Source organism: Macrobrachium nipponense, chromosome 10 (genome assembly GCF_015104395.2).
Source record: "Macrobrachium nipponense isolate FS-2020 chromosome 10, ASM1510439v2, whole genome shotgun sequence".
NCBI classification, from domain to species: domain Eukaryota; kingdom Metazoa; phylum Arthropoda; class Malacostraca; order Decapoda; family Palaemonidae; genus Macrobrachium; species Macrobrachium nipponense.
The window spans coordinates 37,442,552-37,453,633 of NC_087204.1; positions in this window are offsets into that span (position 1 = coordinate 37,442,552).

Below are 11,082 nucleotides of genomic sequence, written 5' to 3' on the forward strand. Positions count from 1 at the left end.
ATATAGGTGTGTGTATAAGCGGTAACTGTATCGATTAAAAACTAAATGTTTACCTGCTGCAATATTGTTTCATGTGCAATATTGGCTGACGTATGAGCTGTTAGAGTACATAATTCGAAAACCTGATGCAATCCCTTTATCTTACTTGAAGTACGGTAATCAAATTAATAGGAATTTTTTTTTTAAATTCATTACTGCAAATGTTCAAACTCAGTACACATCAAGAATGTATCTCTCATCTATTCTTATATGGAGTTCTCCTACTTTGCAAACTTTACTAATTATATAACTTGTAAAAAGAACTCTCTCTTCAATAAAACATATTCCGTTTTCTGCTACATATAGTATCAGTACCCGTGTCCAATTATATCTCGTTCCCTAGTCGGCACTTTTCCTCGTGACTTCTTTCAAAATTAGGTTTGTTGGTGTTTATCCGTCGATTAAATGCTGAAAAAAGAGTGACCACTGTCAAATGTATACTTGAGATTCTTCAATTGTACAAATATTCACCAGCCCGTCATTTTTCTTTCTCTTCTTGGGCCCAGAACAGTTTCGTTTTTCTTTCGCTCCATATTGTACATCATATAAGGGCTCTTTATTTCATATACGATGCGCAGGCAGTTCATCCTAATAATTATTCAGAAATGAAATTATCAATCCATGACACCTTCTACCACTGGCAATGTAAGACTCGACTCTCTTCCTTGCAATTTTAAAAGTTCCCACAAAACTGCTGCTGTCCTTATTCTTTGATTCACTTTTAACACCACCGATGGAGTGATAAGAGTTGAATGGAAATGTCTAAGTAAACTGAGTACCTAACTTCATCTGCTATCCATACTGGTATTCATTGCTTTATCTTCCCCTAACCCTGTAACCTTCATGTCTCTGTCTACACTGAAATTTACTTTCACCCCCCCCCCCCCACCCCCACTAGATATTTTAAAAAATCAGACTGTGTAGATTCTATCATCGGCAATTGTTTATCATTGAAATCTTTCACTTCACTAACTTACACAAGTTTCATATTTATAGTAAAAATTTTGTTGACTCGTTGCAAACTTTTATCCCAAATTCCCTCAGTATTCCTATAGTATGACATTTTTATGAATCGTATCTGGATTTTTTTTTCTTGTTCACTTAAATAGTATTCTAATTTCTTCTCTCGTCTTACATAACGTTTCTTGTAAGTGCGCGATCCTCTTCTTTACCATGGTAACAGAATTATCAGCAAAGATCAGAATCACAAACTCTGTTGTGCCAAATTAGAAACTTCTGTAAGGTCAGTGAGTTGACACATATCGCGAACTATTCTTAATCTCCGTTTGTCAGGGCTATGTCTTGATAAGTGTTTATGATTTTAATGTGGAGGGATGAACATTTGTCAGGGGCAGAGAACTAATCGATATTAATTCAAATATTTAACCATGTTTATAAGATGGGAAAAATGTCAGTGAGGTTAGTGCTAGACAGGCCGCTGGGCTAGAAGTGCATAGGCGGTGAATACTAGAACGGAAATATTTCTCTTTTCCTGCTAACATATTTAAATTTCAGCTTCCATCTCACGATTTCGTTTAATTTCTAAAAATACGGGCTGGTAATTCTAGTCCCTTAAAAGAAAAGTTAGGTTACCAGGTTATTGCAACGTCAGGGTTACCTTACTCCCGTGTTCCACTAATTGGCTCCAGGACTGACGAAATATTTCAAAATACTTTTTTGTATTCATGTAAAGTAAAGTAATGCGAGCATATGTATGCTTATCCGTGACATCAATCCCAAGAGGAAAGGGACGTGAAAATATTTCAAATAATTTTCTTGCTGACGAAATGCAATTGAGTTAATTTCAATAACATTTTACAGTTCCGTCTTTCGAACAGATCTGCCAATAACGTGATGCAAAGTGATGAATATAAGAAATATCTCTTTGAGACATCGAGTTCAAAACAATATGAAATAATTACAGAATGAAGAACTCTCTCTCTCTCTCTCTCTCTCTCTCTCTCTCTCTCTCTCTCTCTCATGTTTCCAGATATGATGCATGGATATTTTGGAACGGAAAATACATATATATTTTTTTCCCAACCTTAGGTTTAGTAAATATTCCCATAAATGCAGAATAGTTGCTTAACTGATTTTGAATTCTAAGTTAACACTTGGCTTCTTTTAAATAAAGTTAACTGTAACTGCTGAAATGGACTGTCTCAAATTGCTTTGCCTTAATCAACATGGGAACCGAATTAACGACATAACCTCTTATCTGCTAATAACATGATCTCAAAATTCAATTACTGTTCCAGAGAGCAATTCGGAAACCTGCAATTACTGAGCCGGGAAGATCTAAGCCACCACCGCGCACTCCCACAACAAACATTCACACACATGTTAGGTAATAGAGTATATACGTATGTTATTATATATATATATATATATATATAAGTATATATATATATATATATATGTATAATGGTAATTATATATATATTATATATATTATAATATATATTTATATTATAATAGTATAATATATAATATATTTATATAATCTATATATATATATATATATATGTATATATATATATATATATATATATATATATATATATATATATTATATATATATATATATATATATATATATATATATATATATATATATATATAATTTATATTATATGTATATATATAATATATATATATATATATATATATAATACTATATATATATATATATATATCTATATATATATATATATATACTATATATATATATATATATATATATATATATATATATATATATATATAATATGTTATTATATAATATAATATATATATACTATATAATATATATATTATATATAAAATAATTTATTATATTAATATAAATACAGTATATACTATATATATATAATTATTATTATATATATATAAGTATCTATATATCTAAATCTATATCTATATCTATCTATCTATCTATCATAGTATATATATATATATATATATATATATATATATATTGCTACGTTTATTGATCGCCTCATCTACCCAGTATTTAGTTCATTATTTTGATTTGTAAACGGCAGCCATAGTCCTCCAAATATCAGCTGATTTTTAGGTGGGAAACCAAAACACGCCAGCCAGAGATAGGGAGTTCCTGTTGGAAGGGGGAAAATAGACTTGTCAGCTTTAGGGGATGTATCCCAAAGGGAAGGATGTAGGCAGACTGGTACTTCTTAGGCCTATATCTTAAGCTCTTTTTCCTGTGAACCCTCTGCTGGCTGTATGTTCTGTTTCCAGGATTGCCCTGCTCCTGGGCGGGTTAAGCTGACCCCCAACACCCATGAAACACACCTGCGATCTTTCTCAGTTGGCTACAGTCGTGACCTCGGACGGATGTCCAACCAACCAGCCCCCACACTTAGGCCTAACGGCGTTACTGGGCCGCCCGAGCCCCAGACCTGAGACAAAGCCAGGCCGCATTTCTACAAGATCCACTGATCATGGCATCCAGGTACGTCTTGTGAAGCAGCATATTGCCAGTTCCTTACCTCCTAATTTCCACAAATCAAACTTCTAAATCATCCCTTGTTCCTCACTGCCTCATGGCCACCTCGCTGCTTCCCCTTGTGTGATCATCCAGACAAATGAAGTCATTGCATACCTCAGTGAAACATTAAAGATCCTTTTCCCAGTGTTAGAGAACTGAATAATCGTAACTTGTGCAAAAAGTCCTTTTTCTTTTTATCTTGTCTAATCTGGGATCCTTTTCCAGATTCCCTGAGTCACGTGTCCAAGTCTGTCCGCCCGCAAGTGTTGCATTACCGCAAGATTTCGAAACCACTTTTACGTGAATTTCATTTTGAGCCAACTATCATCCCTGAGAGATATTATTAGTCCACGGGTGGCCCAGTTTTATTACTTTTCCAGGCAGTTAAGCAGCCTCTTGTAAATAAATATATGTAAAGTATTTAGCTGAGTTTCTGGCGACCTTTTCAACCAAAGTAAATGTTCACTTTAAATCCTTATTACAGTAAGTTCAAGTAATTTACTCTTTTTCCCTCAACTATTCCTGTTTACGTGTTGGAGTCCTTACCAAGGCCAGGCCCATACGTAACAATATATATATACATATATATATATATATATATATATATATATATATATATATATATATATATATATATATATATTTAGATATATATATATATATATATATATATATATATTATATATATATATATTTAGATATATATATATATATATATATATATATATATATATTTAGATATATATATATATATATATATATATATATATATATATATATATATATATATATATATATATATATATACTATACGTATATATATATATATATATATATATATATATATATATATATATATATATACTATATATATATATATATATATATATATATATATATATATATGTATGTATATATATATGTGTACATATATTGTAGAATCTACTGGTCACTTTTTTACCAGATACATATGAAATTGTAATAGCCACAATGCCCTCTTAACTGGGCATTGTGGCCATTAAAATTTCATATATACATATATACTATACATATATATATATATATATTAATATATATATATATATTTATATATATATATTATATATATATATATATATATATATATATATATATATATATATATATATATATATATACTATAATATTCTAATGGTCGAAGGAGAGGAAGAGAAACGTTATGAGACGCGATGATTGTTGTCTTCTTAGCGGAACTGGCTGGCGACAACTTGTGAAAAGCCCGTGACTTTCACTGACTGGTCTCTGTTCCTTGGCTCAACCCTATTATGCTTACTAGAATAGGGAACATCTCTTGGTTAGACCGGCAGAGATGAGGGAAAACTTCCTTTTATTTTGAATTTAATTCTATTGTAACAAAACTCTCTCTCTCTCTCTCTCTCTCTCTCCTCTCTCTCTCTCTCTCACATTCCACTGAATTCAGTGAATGTAGACCATACATTTCGACATTCTTAGGCGAGATTGGCCTGCATGAGCGCATTTCCCGAGGGTGCATAATAAAGCTTGACAAGACTAAATTGCCGTCTCTTATGTCTCAAGCAAAGCATAAATTTCCACTTAAGGCCAGACAGCTTACAAAGATGTTAAAGACTTGTATATCCCCGTAGACATTCATACAGAGAAAATTGTTTGTTTGTTTGTATGGTGTTTTTATGTTGCATGGAACCGGTGGTTATTCAGCAACGGGACCAACGGCTATACGTGACTTCCGAACCACGTCGAGAGTGAATTTCTATCACCAGAAATAAACATCTCTCACTCCTCAATGGAATGGCCGAGAATCGAACTCGCGACCATCGAGGTGGGACGCCAACACCATACCAACCACGCCACGCCACTGAGGCGCTTCCATACAGAGGAAATTTTTTTTTCGTATTTTTTTAAATCGACGGACATAATGGTGTTATTCTAAGTCTGGAATATGATACTCACGAGATATATCACTACAAAACTTAAGATATCTCAGAAAAATCCTTTGTTTTCAATTTCAAGTGTTCAACTCATGTTCAAGTTTATTAGTATTGCCTTGACACTCTAAATCAGAGAATGGCAGTTCAGAATTGCTCTAATCATGTAACACTCATTCGCTAAAAAAGTAAAAGGAAAAATAAGGAGGTTTTAAGGATGGATTATATAACCACAGATGCATCAAAACATTTTTCAACAATGTGTAGATCCTATTTTAATCCTCATCATCCCATGCGGGTACCATCATAATTTGAATTCTTCTGTATATTTTCAACTATTTTATAAGACAAAAGTAAAAAAAAAAAAAACGATTGTGAATACTTCTTGTTAATAAACTGCGAATAAGAGGTGTGTCTATCAAATAACGAGACATTAAATTACTCACCTTTATTTATATGTATTGCAAATTGAATGCTTGCCCCCTTCAATATACTCCCCACTTGCATTAATACATTGCTGTAGTCTTCTTTTCCACTGGTCGTAGCCATGGAGGAAATCAATATCCGTCATCTGTTTCAAACCTTCCAACTTTTTTCTTTTCTTTTTTTTACAGCATCAGCTGACCCAAATCGTTTCCCTTTAAGCACTGATTTAAATTTTGAGAAATTGATTTGCTCCACGCCTTTGACCAGTGCAAAAGAAAACTGCAGCAATTATTAGTACAAATGGGGAGTATATTGAAGGAGACAAGCATTAAATATGCAATACATATAAATAAAAGTGAGGTATTTAATCAGTCTCCTTATTTAATAAAAAAAAATACGTCGTATACCTAAAATATATATTTTACTCCTGTCTTTCATAGCATTCCTCGACTCCTCAATAACGTCTTTTAACGTGTTTTCTAGGTCGTGTGATTTTTTTTTTAGAAAGATTAAGTTGAGACTCACTTATAAGAGTCAGAGGTTTCATAAAGGAATTATAAATATAAAAACGAAAACTAGGTTTGCTGTACCACAAGAAGGCAATAGACCTTTAAAAATCGTATCAAGAATCGATAAATAGGAAATGAAAATTATCATATACATATTAGCATTTTGATAAGACCACCAGCTACCAGTTTGAATAGGAGTCGAAAATGGCCTATACACTATTTTTATGAAGAAAATACTAAATTGTTTTTATTAAATGTTATTGTTTATAACAGATAAGAAGTCGTTAGCTGTGAACTTTTTAGTCTAAAATTATGAATTTAACCTGGCAATAATAAATGTGATTTCTTCTCCACAGGATGAAGTTTTTAAGACTGGAAAAAAGCAAGAAAACATGTTTTAATTACAAATATAAAACTAAGATCAAAAGAAGAAAATCATGCTTTAGAGTTTTATTACAAAATCTAAAGTGCTACGCAAGACTGGAATCTTGAATATTAGTATTTTTGCTTAGATTAAACGTAGTCTTGATTTTTCAGCAGAAACACTTTTAATAACACTGGAAACCCCTGGAAAGATGATTAATTTACCTCGCTCTCTCTCTCTCTCTCTCTCTCTCTCTCTCTCTCTCTCTCTCTCTCTCCCATTCATATCATAAAATAAATGAGATTTTGTTTATATCAATACGTGGCTCCCCGCCCAACACCCGGGCACCCGTACACCTACCTCTGTTTTCATCACGTAACACATCTCGTTATACCCTCATCAAACCTTAGCACACTTACCAGCATATGGGTATTATTTTTATTTTGTTGTAAATCTTCATCCTAGTATATTGTGTTAAGTATCCTGGTTACCGAAGGCTCGTAATATTATAGGGAAAAAAATGTCAGTTTCCAAGTGATTCCGAAGTATTTTATGCTCGCTATTGATTTTTGCTCATATGCTCTGAAATAGTAGTAAGTCACGGCATACGTATATTTAATTTTTGTCATTCATTATTTACTATATATTATTTTGCATTTACGGATTTTCAAGGTTATTTTTGCGTTACAAGAAGTTCACTTACAAATAAACCATCGCTCTGTGTATTTCACCGCATCACGTGAAGGTTACAAATCTCATCTTGATTTTCTTCATTCGCGCTTAAAAATGGGATTATTTTAAGAATAATTTGCTCATTTTCATATTATTTCACGCATCATCAGTTGTAAAACCATTACAAGGCCGCGCTAAGGTACAGACGGAGGTTGATTGATGACTCTGTGTTCGCAAGAGTTATCAGTCATCTTCCATCGGTGACAGCCAAAAACTAACTTAATCACCTATAATCTATCAGGTGATGGTATTATTACCTTGGGTAGTGTATTGATGAGCAAACATCATCAATCAAATTGACACTGGATACGAAAATTCAGGAGCTGTTCTTAAGTAACTTTCCATATTCACTGTATAACAGATGGAGAGCTTAATGACCTCCAGAATTTCTCCATTATGTATACCGAGAGGATGATTTCATCCGATGAAGCCATGAACAGTGACAGACATAGCAGAGAGTGGGGAACAAATATGTGTGGAATAAAATCAAATAGGGTTTATGTATTGGACATAACAGCATTTTGAGAGAGAGAGAGAGAGAGAGAGAGAGAGAGAGAGAGAGAGAGAGAGAGAGAGAGATTTATTTTGACATAGTCCTAAATAATGCTGCTTTTCAATCATTATTGAGGTGTGATGATTTTGTTAGTTTCCTGATGTTGCATTGCATGAGCTAAAAAATTCATCTGAAGGTAAGATTGAGCTGAATATACACTTCTAAATCATTTTGGAATTCCTCTGCCTATAAAATGTTTCGTCCCCGTAGGGGGGGTATACTGGTAGGCATTACTTAAAGCTCTTTGCAGCGTGCCTCAGCCCTAGCTGCAACCTCTCTTGTTCCTCTTACTGTACCTCCTTTCATATTCGCTTTCTTCAATCTTCCTTTCCATCTTCTCCGAACAATTGATATATAATGCAACTGCGAGGTTTTCCTCCTGTTACAGCTTTCAAACCGTCAATTTTCGTTTCAGCGCTGAATGACCTCATAGGTTCCACTACTTGGCCTTTGGCCTAAATTCTATATTTGATTCATTTAATGTGTTTCGCAAATGTTAATCTGCGCATCGTATAGTATGCCTCGGGGATCATCAGATATCCTAGGTTCAAACAAGTCAGGTCATGGTAAAATTGGTCTTGATAATAATGGGATACATAACGTATTTTTTTCCAGCATTATTCATTAACTGGTGAGTATGGTTCTGTATCATCAGTAGTAAGGATTAAAAACAAAACGAAAATAGGTAAACGATATAAACGCAGAAAAGCAATCATTTACACTCACGCAAACATTAATTCGCTAACCCGTTGTTGTTATAAAAATGCCTAAGTAGAAAAAAGCGTATCAGATTTCTACTATTTTGTATACTTAAATTTGTGTAATGCGTTCAACAGGTCATTCAGTATCGCCATCAAAATTTCACCGAGACCTGACCAAAAGTCCTTTTATAACTTCAAGATAATACCGTGGAAGGTCATAGTATTTCCTCATCCGGAAACAGATATAATAGTTATCTTAAATGTCTGGCATTACTGCAATTCGGGTGGCGTTTGTTTTCCCAGGGTCTGTCTGCACTAATGAATGGCTGCCAGGGAGGAAAGCACGACCGTGTAAACGGAAGCCAAGAGAAAAGGGATTCACCGAATGCATTTATTACCGAGACAAAAACTATTACAAATGAGGTCCGTTGTCTCCTCTCGGAATTTAGAGCCGAGAAAAATGCGTTAGATGTGCGCACCATTGTGAGCAGTATTGTAAAGTATCGCTGAATTATTCATACTTTGGCTGGCTTTGTTATTAGATATTAGTACTAATTTTTCAGCACTCTGTTTTACTAGTATGTAAGTACCACATACTAATGCAAAATGTTACTTTGGCATGTCTACTTATGAAACATTTCCTGAATCTCAATCGGCATAAAAACGCAAAAATCTAAACATTTGCAAATATTTCATTTAGCGTCTTTTTTGTCGATACGATTTCACGTTTTATAACAATCGAGTATCAGAGCTATAAGCTTAAAAAGAATAGGGCCCTGAATCTAGGAAACATTTGTTACGTCATCATGTTCATCCATTTATAAAATGTCCCCAAAGCTGGGTATAGCCGTCATTGCACATCGTGTGGGGCACTGAGGGCATTTACCAGAAAGTGTTTGTATCGTCTCTTCGGCCCTCTGCTGCACCCAATTTTGCCTTTTATTTGACATCTATTCCTGCTTCCTTTATTTAATATTGATGCCCAGCCTCTTAGTGTATTACCTCTTAGTTCATCTGCGATGTTTTCTCCCAGTCCAGTTCTTTGTTGGACGAGTGGGTTACGCCTACCAATTTGGTAGTCGCGAGTACGATTCCCAGCTCTGCCAACGTGGAATCAGAGGACTTCATTTCTCGATATAATGTGGTTCGGATCCCACAATAAGCTGTAGGTCCCGTTGCTAGTTGACCAATTGGTTCCTTGCCACGTAGAAATATCTAATCCATCGGATCAGCCCTAGGAGAGCTGGTTAAACTAAGATATACTTAACTTTTCTCCCAGTCCACCTTCAGATCCCTGTATTTCATCTTGCAGTCCAGCCATTCCAATTCCCTTCCTGGCAGAAAGTACCACAGTGCCTGGGTTGGCAGCCTGAAAACATAAAATCAAACCAGATCACTCATGCAAACTTCTTTTCTTTAATATATGTGATACATCCCATCTTTGCAAGTGATAACCATCTACTCCTTCCATGCATCACATCGTAGTTTCCTCATATCATACAAATATCACCAAAAGTATTAGACTTGAAATTGATTATTGTTAATATTGATATTTGCAGCAATTCTTTGTTCATGTTGGATCGAGTTGCTTTTGTACAGTGGTATTAGCCCTAAGGGAAATAACATCTCCAAGTTAAGTTGGATTTTATTTTACATCACATTGCTTGTGGGTACATGGATACATGAAACTTCATAATCAATACTAATAGATTTTAAGATCTAAGATTCAAGAAGCGTGGTAAGTCACTTTTGAGGGTTTTATGGAGATATCATAGGAAAAATCACCTCAATTCGCGGACATTTTAGTGCTACGGTTTGGATTATGAGTAAAATCGGCTTTTTTAGTTTTATCAAGAGATGATTCTCATGTGGAAATAATTGCTTGGTTCGGTATCACTAGCATCCCATGCCTTATTATTTATTTATTTTTTTTTTTTCGGTTCTCAATTCGGAAAACTATATCTAGCCGCAAATAGCACAAATATATAACGCGAGTCTTTTTAAAATTACTGCATGGTATAATTGTGAGGGTCTTGGTAATCACAGGACTCGATTTTTACAGTCATTAATGAAATGGCCAGAACGGAATTCCTTGAAAGTAAACAGCATCTATTTTCTAATTCCATTAACAAATGAAGATATCATTCCATGTATTCGCCTCCTTTAATAGGAAAAACGCTTTCAAACGAAGCACCTGTATTACGTAAAATATCAAGGGAAAAGTCTGAGGAGGAAATTATAACAATACGCAATAATGTTGCAAGAATAAACAGCACAATGCACTTAGCCTCAAGAAAAAAGCCATGC